At 43.0% G+C, this 20,605-nt stretch overlaps 1 long non-coding RNA gene across 1 annotated transcript; it reads right to left on the bottom strand.

Annotated features, from left to right (window-relative positions):
• Positions 1-4,867: 4,867 nt before the first annotated feature.
• On the bottom strand, positions 4,868-12,456 carry LOC134339089 (uncharacterized). Its single transcript, XR_010016343.1, has 3 exons — positions 12,172-12,456; positions 9,141-9,238; positions 4,868-5,167 (listed from the first exon to the last, which is right to left on the bottom strand). It is a non-coding gene; the product is annotated as an uncharacterized LOC134339089 (long non-coding RNA).
• Positions 12,457-20,605: the final 8,149 nt, after the last annotated feature.

Raw genomic sequence — 20,605 nt, 5'->3', positions numbered from 1 at the left:
AATAGAGGCTGCCATGAAGTTTTCCGTTCCAGGACATCTCAAATGTCCTCTTTCTTTAAGGATCATGGTTTCCCTTCTGCTGTCATCAATGATGCCCTTGCCCGCAACTCCTCCATTTCCCACACTTCAGCTCTCACCCCATCCTCTTGCCACCACAACAGGGACAGAGTTCCCCTTGTCCTCACCTACCACCACACCAGCCTCCGGATCTAGCACATTATCCTCCGCAACTTCCGTCACCTTCAACAGGACCCCACCACTAAGCACATCTTTCCCTCTTCACCCCTCGCCGCTTTCCGCAGGGATCAGTCCCTCCGCGACTCCCTGGTCCACACGTCCCTCCCCACAGATCTCCCACCTAGCACTTATCCCTGTAAGCGAAAGTGCTACACCTGTCCCTACACCTCCTCTCTTGCCACCATTCAGGGCCCCAAACAGTCCTTCCAAGTGAGGCAACACTTCACTTGTGAGTCTGTTGGGGTCATCTATTGCATCCGGTGCTCCCGGTGCGGCCTCCTCTACATCAGTGAAACCCGACGCAGATTGGGGGACCGCTTTGTCGAGCACCTCCGCTCCATCCGCCACAACAGACAGGATCTCCCAGTAGCCACCCACTTCAACTCTGCTTCCCACTCCCATTCAGATATGTCCATACATGGCCTCCTCTACTGCCATGATGAGGCTAAACTCAGGTTGGAGGAGCAACACCTCATATACCATCTAGGTAGTCTCCAGCCCCCTGGTATGAACATAGACTTCTCCAACTTCGGGTAATTCCCTCCCCCTCCCTTCCCCTATCCCTATGTCACTCTGCCCCCTCCCCCAGCTGCCTATCACCTACCTAATGGTTCAGCCTCCTTCTGCTACCCATTGTGTTTTCCCCTATTCTTTCTTCACCTTTCCTGCCTAGCACCTCCCTGCTTCCCTTCCCCCACCCCTTTATCTTTCCCCTTACTGGTTTTTCACCTGGAACCTACCAGCCTTCTCCTTCCCACCCTCCCCTCACCTTCTTTATAGGGCCTCTGCCCCTTCCCTCTAGAGTCCTGATGAAGGGTTCTGGCCCGAAATGTCGACCGATCTTTTCCACGGATGCTGCCCGACCTGTTGATTTCCTCCAGCGTGCTGTGAGTGTTGCTTTGACCCCAGCATCTGCAGATTATTTTGTGTGAACGACACCCTTCATGTCTGTGTGGAATGACTGAACTATCCTGAGGAGCCTCGGGGGACAACCAATCCTGGCGAGGATTTTGAACAGGCTGTCTCTGCTCACAAGGTCGAAGGCCTTCGTGAGGTCAATGAAAGCGACGTAGAGTGGTTGTCTTTGCTCTCTGCATTTCTCTTGTAGCTGTCAAAGGGAGAAGATCATGTCGATTGTGGAGTGTTCTGACCTGAAACCGCACTGAGACTCGGGATATACCCTTTTGGCTATTTTCTGCCATCTGTTCAGGACCACGTGGGTGAAGACCTTCCCAACAATGCTCAGCAAGGAGATTCCCCTGTTGTTGTTACAATCGCTTCTGTCCCCTTTGCTCTTATATATAGTGACAATGTTGCAGTCTCTCACATCCTGTGGCACTGCTCCCTCTATCCAGCACTGGCACTGTAGTTCATGCAGGTGGTTTAGCAGGACACCCTTTGTGCATTTTATGGCCTCTGGTGGAATGTCATCCAATCCTGGTGCCTTCCCAGTGGGCAGGCTGTCGATGGCTTTACTCAGCTCTTCAGCAGTCGGCAATGCATCCAGTTCCTCCATGACAGGCAGGCATTTCACAGTGTCTAGCGTGGCTGTCCGAGATGCTGTTTTCTCTGGAGAAGAGTTCAGAGTAATGCTCCATGCATTTCTCCATCTGCTTGTCTTTGTCATTGATGGTCTCGCCTGTTATGGTTTTCAACGGTACTGTCTTACTCTGGGTTATTTTCTCTTATAAAGGAAAATCAAGCGACATAGGCAACAACAGAGCTTCTGTTCCAGATGAGTTCAATGCCTTGTGTAAGGAGTTTGTTAACTGCTGAGAAAGACCTCCCGCTAGCAGTTTGTTTGAATCATGTTATTGATAAGAGGATGAACAAACCAATCGGGATAGATGTTATTCTTTCTGTGTGTCTGTAAATTAGTGTGATGTGGGGGTTTTTGGGCAGAAGGCGGGAGAGAGAGACAGAGGATGGACCAGGTGCTGTGAGTCCGCTAACAGGGTCGGACCCCGCGCAGGAGTCCGAGGTCCAGGGTGTTTGGCGAGGAGAGGTGATGGAGACGGACTCGTGTGGAGAGTCTGGTCGACCACTGTTGTTGGTCCCAGGCGGCGGATCGAGGTGGTCCGAGGGGAAACGCAGGTTGAAGAAGGAGGGTCCTGAGCTCCAACTGTTTGTGCACGAATAGATTGAACTTTGATAAGTGTGGCGCCTTTTATTTCCCTTTTATATTTTATTATCTATTAATTATATAGTTCCAGCAATATCTATAAACTGTAACTCATTTAATTGTATCTGGTGTATTGTCTGTTATTTGGGCGGGGCAGGGTACATCACATAGCATCCACATAATCTATTACCCAGTTTGGCGGGGCCGAGGGTGGTTTCCCTAGACGATAACGAGCTGAGCGACCCTGAGGCTGGCCAGTGGGCTACACTTGTATGCTCACTTTGACCATCAAAACATGGAGCAACAATCACAAACTCTCACAGCCCCTTGTGATTGTGATTTCAATCTATGAGGTCAAAGTGCAAGCAGCTTTCGCGGGTGGGTGAACCCACAAGAAACATCGGGCCCAGGTGAGGTACCTGACCAGGTGCTAAAGACCTGTGCTGATCAACTGGCTGGGGTGTTCACTGAGATCTTTAACCTCTTGCTTCAGCAGTCTGAGATACCCACCTGCTTCGAGCAGGCTTCGATTGTACTGGTGCCTAGTAGACAAACATGGTAACCTGCCTCAACGAATATCATCCACAGTGGAGAGTGCTTTGAGAGGTTGGTGATGAAACATATTAACTCCTGCCTGAGAACTGACTTGGATCTGATCCATTTTGCCTACTAGAGCAACAGGTCCACAGTGGATGCCATCTCATTGGGTCTTCATTCAACCCTGGAACATCTGGACAGCAAATATGCATAAATCAGAATGCTCTTTATTGACGACAGCTCTGCACTTAATACCATCAATCCCTCAAAACGAATCAACAAGCTACAAGACCTTGGCCTCAATATCTCCTTTCCAATTGGATCCTTGATTTCCTCACTTATAGACCCCGGGCAGTTTGGACTGGCAACAACATCTCCTCCACAATCTCCATCAGCACAGTTGCAGCACAAAGCTGTGTGCTTAGCCCCCTGCATCACTCACTTTACACTTATGACTGTGTGGCTAAGTGCAGCTCCAATGCCGTATTCAAATTTGCTGATGACCCCACTGTCTTATGCCAAATCAAAGGTGGTGACGAATCAGCATATAGGAGGGAATTGAAAATCCGGCTGAGTGATGCCACAGCAATAACTTCTTACTCACTGTCAGCAAGACCATGGAACAAATCATTGACTTCAGGAAGAGGAAACTAAAGGTCCATGAGCCAGTCTTCATCAGAAGATCAGAGGTGGAGAAGGTCAGCAACTTTAAACTCCTCGGTGTTGTCCCTTTAGAAGACCTGTCCTGAGCCCAGCATGTAAGAGCAATTACAAAGAAAGTACTAAGCATAGAAACATGGAAAACCTACAGCACAATACAGGCCCTTTGGCCCACAAAGCTGTGCCGAAACTTAGAAATTACCCAGTGTTACCCATAGCCCTCTATTTTTCTAAGCTCCATGTACCTGTCCAGGAGTCTCTTAAAAGACCCTATTGTATCTACCCCCACCACCATCGCTGGCAACCCATTCCATGCACTCACCACTCTGTGTAGAAAACTTACCCCTGATATCTCCTGTACCTATTTCCAAGTGCCTTAAAACTGTGCCCTCTCATGTTAGCCATTTCAGCCCTGGAAAAAAGCCTCTGACTATCCACATGATCAATGCCTCTCATCATCTTAAACACCTCTATCAGGTCACCTCTCATCCTCGCGCTGACTATTCCAAATCATATTATGCCGCTCCAAATGTTCATAAATCCTGCCTCTCAGGATCTTCTCCATCATCTTACCAATCACTACAGTAAGACTCACTGGTCTATAATCTCCTGGGCCTACCCCCTTTCTTGAATAATGGAACAACATCCAAAACCCTTCAATCCTCCGGAACCTCTCCCATCCCATTGATGATGCAAAGATCATCGCCAGAGGCTCAGCAATCTCCTCCCTCACCTCCCACAGTAGCCTGGGGTATATCTTGTCTGGTCCTGATGACCTACCCAACCTGATGCTTTCCAAAAGTTCCAGCACATCCTCTTTCTTAATGTCTACATGTTCAAGCTTTTCAGTCTGCTGTAAGTCATCCCTACAATCACCAAAATCCTTTTCCATAGTGAATACTGAAGCGAAGTACTCATTAAGTACCTCTGCTATCCCTTCCACTTCATTGATCCTATTCTCTCATGTCATCCTTTTGCTCTTCACATACTTGTAGAATGCCTTGTACTGCAGCACCTCTACTTCCTAAGGGAGTTTGTGAAGATTTGGCATGACATCTAAAACTTCGACAAACTTCTATAGATGTGCAGTGTAGAGTATATTGACTGACTGCATCACAGCCTGATATAGAAACACCAATGCCCTTGAATGAAGAATCCTATAAAAAGTAGTGGATATGATCCTTTACATCACAGGTAAAGCCCTCCACATCACTGAGCACATCTACATGTAACGTTTGTTGCAGGAAAACAGCATCCATAATCAGTGAGCTCCACCAGCCAGGTCATGCTCTGTCCTCACTGTTGCCATCAGGAAGAAGGTACAGGAGCCTGAGGACTCGCACCACCAAGATCAGTTGTTACCCCTCAACCATCAGGCCCTTGAACCAAGCTTCACTCAACTTCACTTGCCCCATCATTGAAATGTACCCACAACCTATGGACTCACTTTCAAGGACTCTTCAGCTCATCCCTCAATATTTATTGTTTATTTATTTATTATTATTATTTCTTTCCTTTTATATTTGCACAGTTTATTGTCTTTTGCATACTGGTTGAATGCCCAAGTTGGTGTGGTCTTCATCAATACTATTATGGATATATTGGGTATGCCTGCAAGAAAATGAATAAATGAATCTCAGTATTGTATATGGTGACATATATGTACTTTGATAATATACTTTGAACTTTAATCAACAGAATCAGGTTTAATAACACTGTCATATGTGTGAAGTATATTGTTTTGTAGCAGTAATAAAAGGTGGAACACAAAAATATTACTGTAAGTTACAATAAAAAATAAATAGTGCACAAGATGAATAGTGAGGTAGTGTTCATGGGTTCAAACTGCGCAGAAATCTGATGGCAGAGGGGAAGACACAGTTCCTAAAATGTTGAGTGTTAGTCTTCAGTTTCCTGTTTCTCCCCCTGATGGTCATAATGAGAAGGAGTGGATAGATGTCGTTGGACATGTAGTATTGTTGCATTGCATATTTTCCAGTATGGCAGCATTGTAACTGAATATCAAGTCAGGAATAGCCTACTCCATTGCCTCTTAATATTGCCACACTCCTAGTTTACAGTATTATTGATTAATGTACAAAGAGAATTTATATTGAGTTTAATGTATTCCCCTTCAAGAACAACAACTGCTATTACTTGCATGAGTTATACCTTTCTTGGAGAGAGAAGCTATATGACATCAGTCCTCCACTATAACATCTTTTCTTCCATTGTCTCCGAAGGCAATCACATATCGAAGGGTAAATATTGACTTTTCTTCCAACACGACTAATTCTTTTTGAAATAGTGTTCAGATAAAACCATAGCAGAGGTCAAAGTACCTGCTCCAAATGTTGGTGTACATTTACTTGTATCAATGATTCCCATAATGCCAAGTGATGCAGTGGAGCAATGATGTAACTTAGCAGTGACTCCTTTGAGCTCATCTGCAGAAACAATTTAATTTCTACTATTGAAGTCTCTCTTTTTCCTTTTCAAGGTGGATGGGGTTCTGTTGGAGACCTTGACCTACAGTTACACTCAGACTCCAGTTCTTTGTGCTCCCTAGGACTCACAACCGGCCACTTTTCGATATCCCAAGGACGTAGCGTAGAAGATGAGTGCACCTTCAGGGTTCCAAGGCTTCGTGGCCCTGTGAACAAGCTGACTGAATGCTGGTGTCACCGACAGAAGTATCATGGGAGGAAACAGACCACTGGGAATGGCAGATTGACTGTCAGGGGTACTGTACTCGGCAAATCACACGCTCTCTCTCTCTTTCTCATTGGTGGGGGAGAGTCTGTTGGCAACTATCAAGTTGGCTAACTTGAAAAAAGCAACCCGGCAGACTTAATCATCGCAAATCAGTGAGTTGTTTTGTTATGTCTCCCCTCCCCTCACCTCTCTGCCCCTTTATTGGGGGGGGGGAAGAGAGAGAGAGAGAGAGAGAGAGAGAGAGAGAGAGAGAGAGGGGTGTATGGGGGCTTTTCTATTGCTTGCTTGGTGGGTAGAGGGTGCTCTTTTTGCTGAAGTAAGTGAGGGACTGGGAGAGTTGTTAGTTTACTGCTGCTTGTGCATGAGAAGGGAGATTAGGGGGCTTTGGAGTTCTAACGCTTTTACTATCACTCGCTCTTTGCTGAACTCTTCTGTTTTCAAGGATGCCTGTGAAGAACAAAAGTTTCAGGTTGTATATTGTCTACATTTCTCTGATATTAAATGGAACTATTGAACTATTGCCTTCCATCCACATTGGATATCTACGACCATTCTGTCTTAAGCTGTATATGACCAAGTCTGTAGCATGTTTCCAGCCAACTGAAGAAAGCAGTGTATTTATATCTGTGGTCCTGAAACATATCTATAAAGAGCATCCATAAATAACTGACACACTCCTTAAATTTTACCATTCAAAAGGTAGAGCCGGCAACCAACACAAAAGGAATCAGTGTAAAAAAATTACGGTTCTAGTAGGTCAGCAAATGCAGGGGGGAAAAGAATCAGACACATAGATAAAGATCTGTTGATACATTTAGTTAAACTTGAAAGTCTGAATCAGAATCAGAATAAGGATTAATATCACTGGTATATGGCATATATCGTAAATTCTCTTTGTACATTAATCAATAACACAGTAAACCAGGAGTCATTCGTCATCTCGTATGACGAGATCCAACATCATCTTAAATGCGCTGGAACAGCCTTTGGACGTCTCCGAACAAGAGTCTTTCATGATCGTGACATCCGAACAGACACCAAAATGGTAGTGTACAAAGCAGTGGTAATCCCAATGCTCCTGTATGTACCAGAAACCTGGACAACATACCAATGACATCTGAAGGCACTTGAAAAGTCCCATCAATGCTATCTTCGAAAGATCTTAAATATCAGCTGGGAAGATAGAAGAAACAACGTCAGTGTGCTAAATGAAGCAAAAACAACAAGCATTGAAGCCTACGTCATCAAGAACCAACTAAGATGGAGCGGTCATGTTGTTTGCATGAAAGACGAATGTCTGCTGAAACAAATCTTCTACTCCCAGCTTAAAGAAGGCAAATGTAAAAGAGGCGGACAACAGAAGAGATTCAAAGAGGCCCTAAAAGCCAACATGAAGAAATGTAACATCGACATCAACAACTGGGAAACCAATGCCAAGGACAGGAAATTCTGGCAAGCCATCATCCAAGAAGGAACAGCAACTTTCCAAGCCAACAGATGTGTAGAATTGGAAGAAAAGGGAAGAAAATGGAAAGAGAGGCAGCAACAACCAAAGGCCGATCTGCCATCTGGAACTACCTGTCCGGAATGCAGAAGAACTTTCAAAGCCAAGATTGGACTCATAAGCCACTTGAGAGCCTATACGTAGATGAACAGAATGAAGACCATCATCCTCGACCTCGAGGGATAGCCACGACAACAATGAAACCAGGAATGTGGCAATATTAGGAGACAGTGGAGTAGGGTATTCCTGACTTGATTATCAGTTATAATGCTGACATACTGGAAAACATGAAATGCAACTTCTACTACATTTCAAACGACATCCATCATTAAGGACCCTGTCCACTGGGACGTGTGCTCTTCTCATTAGAGAGGAGAAACGGGAGATTGAAGAGTCACATACAACGTTTTAGGAGCTGCTTCTTCCCATTAGAATGGTCCACGAACCCATGAACACTGCTTCCCTCTTTTGCACTATTTAGTTTTTATTGTAACTGGCAATTTTTAAAATGTTTTGCATTGTTTTACTTCCACAAAACAACATATTTCACGTGTATGTCAGTGTTAATAAAGATGGCCCTGGTGATTACAGTGCAAGTTTACAATCCAAAGCAGTGCTTTGTTTTGTCATGCCTTTCTTTGGCGACACTAATCTTTCAGCAAAATGAGCATCAATGTCTGATGGTTGGTACAAGGAAGAATGCTTGCAATAAATAGATTCTTCTAGATGGAGGTTAACTATGAAGAGCCTGAATTACTCATAGGTAGCCGATTCTGAAATATCTAGATGAGATGAGATGTGGGGCATCCTCCACAATATTTCCCTTTTATTCATTCACAGGATGTTAGCATCTTTAAGGATAGTACTTAATTGTCCTCCTTAAGCACACTCCAAGGAGAAATAGAGAGCCTTCATGTACTGCTGAAATGCCCTTGATGAAAGTGTTCCCTTAGTTATTAGACAAGGAGTTCCACACTTGGGACTCAGCAATGACAAAATACTAACAATGTGTTTACTGGCCAGAATTAACAATGAGGGTGGACAGCATTGTTCCAGAACATTGACTTTCAAGATCAATACGGTCAAGAAAGACAGAAATCCTGTTTTAAAATTTTCAGTAAAATGAAAATGACCTGCAAGGTATAAAATGTAAAAATTCTGCACTGAAAGGAATTTGCTGAAATTTGCAAGCAATTCACAGCAGTGTCTTTAAGGGAAAACTTGAATTTTCTTCATGCATTGTCTTTGTGTATGAGGAGAATGTTGATATAGAAGGTGGAAGCCAGGCTGTTGCACAACAACAATAGTCGACATTCCAATGTCAACACACACATAATCAACAAAATCAGGGTAAATTGTCTGTACCTGGAATCAAGGAAATGTGGATACAGTAACTGAGAGAGACACCTGTTAGATGCTGGGCTGCAAGCCTTTCTCCACCAAGACTGAAGGTTTTTCATTGGCTGTGAAAGCAACAATTTTATAGTTTTGTTTATTGAACCTTTCAAAAGAGTGAACAGCAAAAAACTGTAAACACTAGAAATCTGAAATAATACAGGGTGGAATTAATCTCATCTATATTTGAAAGCTCCATCAGATTTATCAACATTTTCTTCTTTTAATCTACAATGACTGAAACCACCCCTTTCATCCTTAACAGATGTAATAGCATCTATGACTCAGTCTCAAACTTAAGTCAGGATACCCGCACTGCTCAGCAGAAAGTTCTATCAGAGTAAATGAAGGAAGACCACTCATACATTTATACATGACTGATGACTCTTTACTGTTCCACCAGGAAAAGGAATGCTGCTGTATCATGGCTTTAAGTAAGCCTATCCTGTGCCCCATGTCCTTGGTCCAGAGACATGAATTCTCATCCCACTGTGGCAAATGGAGAAATTAACATGAATTATACAATAGACAATTGACAATAGACAATAGGTGCAGGAGTAGGCCATTTGGCCCTTTGAGCCAGCACCGCCATTCACTGTAATCATGGCTGATCATCCACTATCAGTATCCAGTTCCTTCCTTATCCCCATAACCTTTGATTCTGCTATCTTTAAGAGCTCTATCCATCTCTTTTTTGAAAGCATCCAGAGACTTGGCCTCCACTGCCTTCTGGGACAGAGCATTCCATATATCCACCACTCTCTGGGTGAAAAAGTTTTTCCTCAACTCCATTCTAAATGGCCTACCCCTTATTCTTAAACTGTGGCCTCTGGTTCTGGACTCACCCATCAGCGGGAACATGCTTCCTGCCTGCAGCGTGTCCAATCCCTTAATAATCTTATATGTTTCAATAAGATCCCCTCTCAGCCTTCTAAATTCCAGAGTATACAAGCCCAGTTGCTCTAATCTCTCGACATATGACAGTCCCGCCATCCCCGGAATCAACCTTGTGAACCTACGCTGCACTCCCTCCATAGCAAGAATGTCCTTCCTCAAATTTGGAGACCAAAACTGCACACAGTACGCCAGATGTAGTCTCACCAGGGCCCTGCACAGCTGCAGAAGGACCTCTTTGCTCTTATACTCAATTCCCCTTGTTATGAAGGCCAGCATGCCATTAGCTTTCTTCACTCCTGCTGTACTTGCATGCTTGCTTTCAGTGACTGATGTACAAGAACACCTAGATCTCGTTGTGCTTCCCCTTTTCCTAACTTAACTCCATTTAGATAATAATCTGCCTTCCCGTTCTTACCACCAAAGTGGATAACCTCACATTTATCCACATTAAACTGCATCTGCCACGCATCTGCCCACTCATCCAGCCTGTCCAAGTCACCCTGCATTCTCATAACATCCTCCTCACATTTCACACTGCCACCCAGCGTTGTGTCATCGGCAAATTTGCTAATGTTACTTTTAATTCCCTCATCTAAAACATTAATATATATTGTAAACAGCTGCAGTCCCAGCACTGAACCCTGCAGTACCCCACTGGTCGCCACCTGCCATTCCGAAAGGGACCCGTTAATCGCTATTCTTTGTTTTCTGTCAGCCAGCCAATTTTCAATCCATGTCAGTACTCTGCCCCCAATACCATGCGCCGTAATTTTGCCCACTAACCTCCTATGTGGGACTTTATCAAATGCTTTCTGAAAGTCCATGTACACTACATCCACTGGCTCTCTCTTGTCCATTTTCATAGTTACATCCTCAAAAAATTCCAGAAGATTAGTCAAGCACGATTTCCCCTTCGTAAATCCATGCTGACTCGGACCAATCCTGTTACTGCTATCCAGGTGTGTCGTAATTTCAACTTTTATGATTGACTCCAGCATCTTTCCCCCCACCGACATCAGGGAACCGGTCTATAATTCCCTGTTTTCTCTCTTCCTCCCTTCTTGAAGAAAGGGACAACATTAGCCACCCTCCAAACCACAGGAACTGATCCTGAATCTATAGAACATTAGAAAATGATTACCAATGCGTCCACGATTTCTAAAGCCATCTCCTTAAGCACTTAAAATAATGCTAGAATGATAGCAAGAATTTGTAAAGTTGATCATGTAACCATTAGACTAGAATAGTAAATCTAGTTCACTTGTGAGGGAGGAAAATCAGCCCCCTTACCAGTGACTTTGAGCAAACAATTTTCACCTTTGACATTCAATGGCATTAACATCACTAAGTCCCCACACAATCAATATTCTGGGTCCTTCAATTGTCCAGAATTAATGTGGATACAAGATCAGTTCAGGAGCTAGGGGTCCTGCACCTCCTAACTCCCGAAAGCTCGATCCACTGCCCAGAACGCTCAAGTCAGAATGAATGAGAGCAACTACAACAATATTAAAGAAACCCAACACCATACAAGAGTTAGCAGCCCACTGCAACAGGCACTCCATCCGCCACCATGCAGCCACTCCGCCACTGATGCGATGCAACACCACTTTGTGCCACGTACAGCAGGCACTTCAGTAGATCAACACGACTCCTGAGACGGCATCTCCCAATCCCACAATCTATACAAAAGCATGGGAGCACCACCACGTTGAAGTTACCCTCCAAGTCACACGCTGTCCTAACTAGGAAATAGATTACTGTTTCTTCTCCATCACTGAGTCAAAATTCTGAAACCATCTCCTTAACAATGTTTTGTGTGTGCTCACATGACAAGTACTGCAGCAGTTCACCAGCACCATCTTCAAGGTTAACTAGATTAAAAAAGGGGAAACGCAGGCAGCAGCACAATGACGGACCAGGACAAGGCACAGGAATGCACACGGCAGCAGCACAAGGGGATGAGACAGTTAAATCAGATTTAACAGATCAGCCTGCAAAGCCCCCAGCCCTTGAATGAATACATACAAATATAGAAATATAGAAAATCTACAGCACAGTACAGGCCCTTTGGCCCACAAAGCTGTGCCGAACATGTCCTTACCTTAGAACTATCCTATTTTTCGAAGCTCCATGTATCCATCCAGGACTTCCTTAAAAGACCCTATCATTTCCGCCTCCACCACCGCCACTGGCAGCCCATTCCACGCACTCACCACTCTCTGTGTAAAAAACTTACCCCTGACATCTCCTCTGTATCTACTTCCAAGCACCTTAAAGCTATACCCTCTCGTGCTAGCCATTTCAGCCCTGGGAAAAAAGCCTCTGACTATCCACGTGATCAATGCCTCTCAATACAAAAACTTTAGCCCCACATTACTATGCTTGTCTTTTCACTGCTCTCTGAAGAGCTATTCTGTTCTAAAGCAATTAATTAGGTAAGAGCAATAAATGCTGGTCCTTTGAACAATACCTTTGTCCTCTCAATAAATTAGCACATGGTGTAGAAAAGATACAAGAAAGCAAAATGTCATCTAGATAAGAGTTAAAATTCCTGATTCAACATTTTGTGGTGTGGTTGAATCAGGAGATATCCTACCCTGAGCTTGATTGTGGATATAGGAAATGTAAAGGCTTTCTACCATTCCAAGAGGAAAAGGTCTTCCTTTCACTAAAGAAAAGAGGACAGAGATGCTTCATCTCTGATCTGTTTGGGATAACTGGGCAAGGGGCAGTGCATTACCTACTGTCATGTTGGCTGATAGGAATAAAAGACACATTTTTGAGTCACTCAAAACCACAGTTCCCCTGTCCTCAAATAAATACAAAATTCCATGATATAGTAAACATTTTCTTAAAAAAAGACATAATTCACTCCAATTGATCTATTTCTGCTTCACTTCAAGGAGACTAATATTATTTTCTGCTCACTTGTGCTTGAGAATCATAGATCTTTATAAAGACTGGGCTGTTGCAAGTGAAATTCATGACTTCTCAGTCACCTCTGTCTCTAGTGTATGACTGTGTTTTAGAAATTAGAGTATTGGTAAAATAAATTAGTAAAAGCATTGATAGTTAAATGGTGTAGGTGTAGGTCCCTTTTGAAAATTAACACAATTGCAACAGTAGGGCATTAAAGAATCTGGAATAAATTTTTAACTTGCTCACTCTAGTGTTAAAAAAGGTGGGAGTGACATCACAGAATACTATCTCCTGAGTCGGTTTCACATTGTTAACACTTGTATGACCAAGTTTAAAGTTATCCTAGACTCTTCAGTTGACAAATGATATTATGCTAAGTTCCCTGCCAGAGCTGGCAGATCTTCTTTGTTTGCGTTTTCTTTGAAGCCATGGTATATGAATCCATACATGTGACTGGCATCTGCAATCACACAAACAGGTGGCAGCAATGCTTAGATTTAAGGATCTGCAAGAATAAAAATACCTAGATGGGAGGTATGTGCAGGAGTCTGAATAGCAGGCAGGGTGTAGCGTATAAACTATAATGGGAGATAACAACAGCGTGTATAAAGAACAATGTTATGATAGTCATGGGGTATTTCAATATGCAGATAGATTGGGAAAATCAGGTTGGTGCTGGATCCCAAGAGAAGGATTTTGTAAAATGCTTGTGAGATGGTGTTGTAGCGCAGCTTCTGGTGTAGGCCACTAGAAAAAAAACTATTCTGCATTGGATGTTGTGCAGTGAACCAGATCTAATTAGAGAGTTTAAGGTAAAGGAACCCTTAGGAGTCAGTGATCATATTTTGATAGAATTTACCTTGCAGTTTGACAGGGTGAAGCTAAAATCGGATGCATAAATCTCATAATTAAATAAAAGTAACTACAAAGGCATGAGAGGAGCTGGCCAAAGTTGAGTGGAAGGGGACTGTAGCAGGGATGATGTCGGAACAACAATGACTGGAGTGTCTGGGAGTAATTCAGGATTCGCAGGATCAGTTCATCCGAAAGAAGCAGCAGCAATTTATAGGGAGGATGGGGCAATTACAAGGAAGTGAAAGATCAGCATCAAAGCAAAAGAGAGAACATATAATATAGAAAAAGTTAGTGGAGAGCTTTAAGCAACCAACAGAAGGCAAATAAAAAAGCAATGAGAGAAAAGATGAAATACGAAGGTCAGCTAGTCAATATTATAAATCAGGATACCAAATTTTTTTTCGGCTATATAAAGAGAGACGTGAATGGATATTGGAACACTGGAAAATGATGCTGGAGAAGTAGTAATGTTGACTGTAGAAATAGTGGATGAGCTCAATGTGTATTTTGTGTCAGTCTTCACTGTGGAAGAAACCAGCAACGTACCAGAAATACTAGAGAGTCAGGGAACAGAAGTGAGTGTAGCTGCTTTTGCTAAGGAGAAGGTGCTTGGGAATCTGAATGGTCTGATGGTAGATAAGTCACCTGGACCAGGTGATGTATACCCCTGATACTGAAAGAGGTAGCTGAGGAGATTGCGGAGGCATTAGCATTGATCTTTAAAGAATCACCAGATTCAGGGATGGTTCCAGAGGACTGGAAAATTGCAAATGTCACCCCACTCTTTAAGAAGGGAGGGAGGCAGAAGAAAGCTGGTTAGCCTGACTTCAGTGGTTGGAAAGATGTTGGAGTCCTTCATTAAAGATGAGGTTTCAGGGTACTTGGAGTCACATGATAAAATAGTTTCCTTAAGGTAAGATCTTTCGTGGTAAATCTGTTGGAATTCTTTGAGGAAGTACAGGCAGGATAGAAAAAGGAGAGTCAGTGATGCTGTTTACTTAGATTTTTACTGAAAGTTATATTCTTAACCCATTCTAATCTTTCTGTTTTATTATTTATTCTGGAGATTTTTATAATCTCTCCAGCACTTCCCTTTCCTTTTACTTTATCCTCAGTGTTCAAAACTGTTGAAATGCTGAACCTACTATTCAAGTTAAAGGCACACTTCAACCCATCCCACTGACAACAATTCTGCCCTACCAACTGCCTATCCTTCCTCACAGTCTGACTATACACTGTGTCTACTTGTATACCAATGCCCCATCCTCTGTCTTGTCACTCTGGTTCTCATCCTTCTTCCAAATCAGTTTAAACTCTCCCCTACAGCTCTGGCAAACTTGCTCACAAGGATATCGGTCCCACTTAAGTTCAGGTGAAGCTGTCCTTCTTGTCCACGTCGTACCTTCCCCAGAAGAGATCCCAATGAATCAATAAAATGCATTTATTGATACTGCGTGGAGTAGGCCCTTCTGGGCCTTCGAGCCACACCACCCCACAATCTCACAACCCCGATTAGCCCTAACCTAATCATGGGACAATGTACAATGACCAATCACCCTATCTGGTACGTCATTGGACTGTGGGAGGAAACCAGAGCACCCAGGGAAAACCCCTGCATTCCACAGGGAGGACGTGCAGAGACTCCTTACAGAATGGCGCTGGAGTTGAACTCTGATCTCTGGAATTCCCTGAACTGTAATAGCGTTACGCTAACTGCAACACCAACATGGTGATTGAAGCCCACCAAAAAGTCCTGAGCTTTTTAAATCTTGCATTGCCTTCCCAAAACTGCTTGTGATAATTGAAGCCCAGTTAAGTTTTATGATCTATATTCTAACTGAAATTCAACAATAAACCAGAAATGGACATGTTAATATAAATTACCAAATGTTTGTCAGAGTTTTTAGAAGAATTTTAAAGTAGAAAAGAGAGCTGGAGAGTTCTGGGGTCAATTCCAGAGTTTAGGATCTTGGCTGTTGAATTCAGATTGCCAATGTAATCAGGGCAAATAAATTCAGGGAACATTAAGACTCATCAAGAAGATAAATGCAGATAACTTGACAAGTTACATCAACAATTATAGCCTTCCTCCAGTACAACTTAAGAAACTTTCACAATTACACCCCATTTCTGATTTCTTATACATTTTGTTTTTCTCTGCTGTTTTTGCTTTTAAGTCCTTGGGCTTTCGTTATAAATAGTCAATTTTTCTTTCAAAGGTCCATAATCTCCTTATGCAACTTGTTCTGGTACAATTTTTATAATTTAGGTAACAATCTGCTTATGTGTGGAGCAAGTGCTTACCAACATGTTAAGCAGCCATTTTATAAATTACTTTCTGTGGACTTTTGTTTTCTTCTCCTTCCTTGTAGCTGTAGGGATGCTGAGTTTAATGCTGATGTGACTTTGCTGGAAATTGTAGTGGCTGGAATTACAAATATATAACTTGTATTAGCCTGAGATTACCACAACCATTAAAAGAAACTATCATATCGGGTGAACATTCTCAGCTCAGATATTTTCAAGAACTAAATAAAACCATGTCCAGTCAATATTTCATCCACTTGAACAATGAACTTTATTGTTGTTTATAATCGGTCGCTATTTGGATACAAATGAAATAAAGTTTTCCAGAAAGCACGTTCTTACTGTCAAAGCAGCTCTCCATCCTTAAAACCTTTGCAGCCCCCTTTAGCTGTCCAACTCTGGGCATTCCTGTATCCCTCTGTTCTGTGATTTCCAGACCACAAACAGAGGCAGAGCTCTTGACTTCACTGCTTGAAACAACTTCCCCAAAGACATATTTTTCTTTGATTCTTTAATTTGTTTTGTAAGCCTTCTCAAAACCTACCTTTGTGCCAGTTGATATTTAGCCTAACTAATCACTATCATGACAATTGTCATTCCATTTTATATTTTTCATTCCCCCTAAATTGCCTTGGGAGCGCCCGATGTTACAGTTTAAAAAAATTTATTCATTTACGGGATGTGGATGTCACCAGCTAAGCCAGCATTTATTGCCCATCCCTAGCTGCCCTTCAGGAGGTGGTGATGAGCTGCCTTCTTGAGCCGCTGCAGTCCGTGAGGTGCAGGTACACCCACAGTGCTGTTAGGGAGGGAACTCCATGATTTTGACCCAGTGACAATAAAGGAGCGACGATAAGTTTCCAAGTCAGGATGGTGAGTGACTTGCAGGGAGATTTCCAGGTATCTGCTGTTCCCGTCCTTCTAGATGGTAGTGGTCGTGAGCCTGGAAGGTGCAGCCTTAGGAACTTTGGTGTGTTGTTGCAGTGCATCTTGTAGACAGTACACACTGCTACAACTGTTTGTCGATGGTGGAGGGTTTGGATGCTTGTGGAAGGGGTGCCAATCAAGTGGGCTGCCTTGTACTGGATGGTGTCGAGCTTCTCGAGTGTTGATGGAGCTGCACTCATTCAGGTGGGTGGCAAGTATTCCACTACACTCCTGACCTGAGCCTTGTAGATGGTGGACAGGCTTTGGGGAGTCAGGAGGTGAGTTACACACTGCAAGATTCCTAGCCTTTGACCTGCTCTGGTAGCCACAGTGTTTATATGGCTAGACCAGTTCAGTGTCCTATCAATGGCAACCCCCAGGATGCTGATAGTCGGGGATTCAGTGATGGTGATGCCACTGAATGTCAAGGGACGATGGTTAGAGCCTGTCTTATTGGAGATGGTCATTGCCTGGCACTTACGTGGCTCGAATGTTACTTGCCACTTGTCAGCCCAAATGTGGATATTGTCCAGGTCCTGCTGTATTTGGGTTTGAACTGCTTTACTATCTGAGGAGTCACGATTGCTGCAGAACATTGTGCAGTCATCAGCAAACATCCCCACTTCTTGCTTTTTCAATATTTTTATTAATTTCTACATAAGGAATACAGAGTACAAGAAGTATATATTATAAGTAAAAAAAAGATAAAATACCAATACATATTTGAATCACACTTGCAACCTCATTACTCTATATTCATGTAAATTATATTACATCATAATATTGAAATATGATAATTTTATTATTATACAAAAAAAAATCTAAACCCACTACCAAAATGGAAGCTGCTTGGTAAAAAAGAAAGAAGGAAAAAAATCCTTATCATGTAGTGAAATATGTTACTAGCCAACATCTGTACTTTAACAACAAATCAAAGATTTTGAAAATAGTTCAAAAAAGGTCCCCATAATGTGTGAAAGTCTTGGCTAAATTCAGAAATTGAACAACGGATCTTTTCTAAATTTAAACATGACATAACATCACGCAACCACTGAGCGTGAGTAGGTGGAACGACGTCCTTCCATTTAAGCAAGAGCATCCTCCTGGCTATAAGAGAAATAAAAGCCAAAATGTGCAAATCAGGTGTCTCCAGAATAAAAAAAAAGTCCTGACGAAGGGTCTCGGCCTGAAACGTCGACTGCACCTCTTCCTATAGATGCTGCTTGGCCTGCTGCGTTCACCAGCAACTTTGATGTGTGTTGCTGTCTCCAGAATAATATCTTTTTCTTCAACAATACCGAATAAGGCAGTCAAAGGGTTAGGCTTAAAATTTACTTTGAAAAGCACAAAGGAAGTTTGAAATACTTCCCTCCACTATTTCCCGAGACGCAGACATGTCCAAAATATATGAATTAGTGAAGCTTCTCCATTACTACATCTATCACAAAAGGGAGATATATCCGAATAAAAACAAGATATTTATCCTTGGTCATGTGGGCCCTATGACCACTTTAAATTGTAAGAGGGAGTGGCGGGCACATAATGATAAAATGTTAACCAATTTAAAAATTTCATTCCAAGTTTCCTCAGAAATTGAAGTCTGTAAATCTTGTTCCCAAAGATTTTTGATTTTATCTAAAGGAGCATTTCTCATTCCCAGCAACATACTGTAAATATTAGATATTGAACTATTATGAAAAAGTTTCAAATTAAAAACTTCATCTGATAAGTTCTTATCGGGACTTTTAGGAAACGTATATAATTGAGATCGCAGAAAGTCTCTAATTTGTAGATATCGAAAAAGTGAGTTTTTGGTAAGCTATACTCAGCTGACAATTGCTCAAATGGAAAGAGACTTCCTCAAACATCCCCACTTCTGACCTTATGACGGAAGGACGGTCATTGATGAACCAGTTGAAGATGGTTGGTCCTAGGACACTTCCCTGCAGAACTCGTGCCGTGATGTCCTGAGGATGGGATGATTGACTTCCAACCACCACAACCATCTTCCTTTGTGTCAGGTATGATTCTAACCAGTGGAGGATTTTCCCCCTAATTCCCATTGACTACTTTAGCTAGGGCACCTTGATGCCATACTCCATCAAATGCTAACTTGATGTCGAGGGCTATCACTCTCACCTCACCCCTGGTATTTAGCTCTTTCCTCCATGTTTGGACCAAGGAACTGATGATGTCAGGAGCTGAGTGGCCCTGATGGAACCCAAACTGGGCATCCATAAGCTGGGCATTCCCGAGTAGGTGCTGCGTGATAGCACTGTTGATAACCCATTTCTTTACTTTGCTGATGATTGAGAGTAGGCTGATAGGGTGGTAATTAGCTAGGTTGGACGTGTCCTGTTCCCTGTGTACAGGACACACCTGGCCAATGTTCCACATTGTCAGGTAGATGCCGGTGTTGTAGCTGTACTGGAACAGCTTGGTTAGTGGTGTGGCAAGTTCTGGAGCACAAGTCTTCAGGACTGTTGCCAGGATTTTGTCTGGGCCCATAGCCTTCACAGTATCCAGTGCTTTCAGCCATTTCTTGATATCACATGGAGTGAATCGGATTGGTTGCATACTGACACCTGGGATATTAGGGACTTCCGGAGGAGGCCGAGCTGGATCATCTCCTTGGCACTTCTGACTGAAGATTGTTGCAAATGCCTCAGCCTCATCTTTTTCAGAGGTTTGCTGGGCTCTTCAAACATTGAGGATGGGGATATTTGTGGAGCCTCCTCCTCCAGTGAGTTGTTTAATTGTCCACCACCATTCACGGCCGGATATGGCAGGACTACAGAGCTTAGATTGGACCACTGGTTGTGGGACCACTTAACTCTGTCTATTACTTGCTGCTTATGGTGGTTGACATGCACGTAGTCCCACATTGTGGCTTCACCAGGGTGACGCCTCCTATTGAGGGAGGCCTGGTGTTGTTCTTGGCATGCTCTCCTGCACTCTTCATTCAACCACTTGTTATGCTAACAAAAAACAATGAAGGCAGTGCAAGTTACAACCAGATTTTCCTGTTTATCAGATCATGTTTTATAATTGCATTCTCAAGCGAAACCATTCAAGCTTTGGTTTTGGTTTCAGATCATGATTAAAATATTTGGTGCTGCGCTGCTGAGAATCAACTTTAGTTTTGTGGCAATACCAGTAGGTGGAAAAGAATGCAAACTAGATTTGGGTAAGGATATGATGAATTTCCAACCTACTGCAGATATTCTGCCTACAATTTGTAGAGCTGTGGATGCACTAACTTTGCCTTAGAACTCACGACTCTAGAGCTTCTAACAGTCACTTCTTCTCAGCTGTGGCTCAGATGGTCACATTCCCACCTGTGAATCAGACCATTTTCGACTCAGGACCCACTCCAGTGTCTTGAAAATAAAAATCCAAGTTGTTTACGGGTGCAAACACGAGGAAATCTGCAGATGCTGGAATTTCAAGCAACGCACATAAAAGTTGCTGGTGAACGCAGCAGGCCAAGCAGCATCTTTAGGAAGCGGTACAGTCGACATTTCGGG

This window comes from Mobula hypostoma, chromosome 2, assembly GCF_963921235.1.
Source record: "Mobula hypostoma chromosome 2, sMobHyp1.1, whole genome shotgun sequence".
Taxonomy (NCBI): Eukaryota; Metazoa; Chordata; class Chondrichthyes; order Myliobatiformes; family Myliobatidae; genus Mobula; species Mobula hypostoma.
The sequence above is the reverse complement of the archived record's forward strand: the minus strand, read 5'-3'. Positions and strand labels throughout refer to the sequence as shown.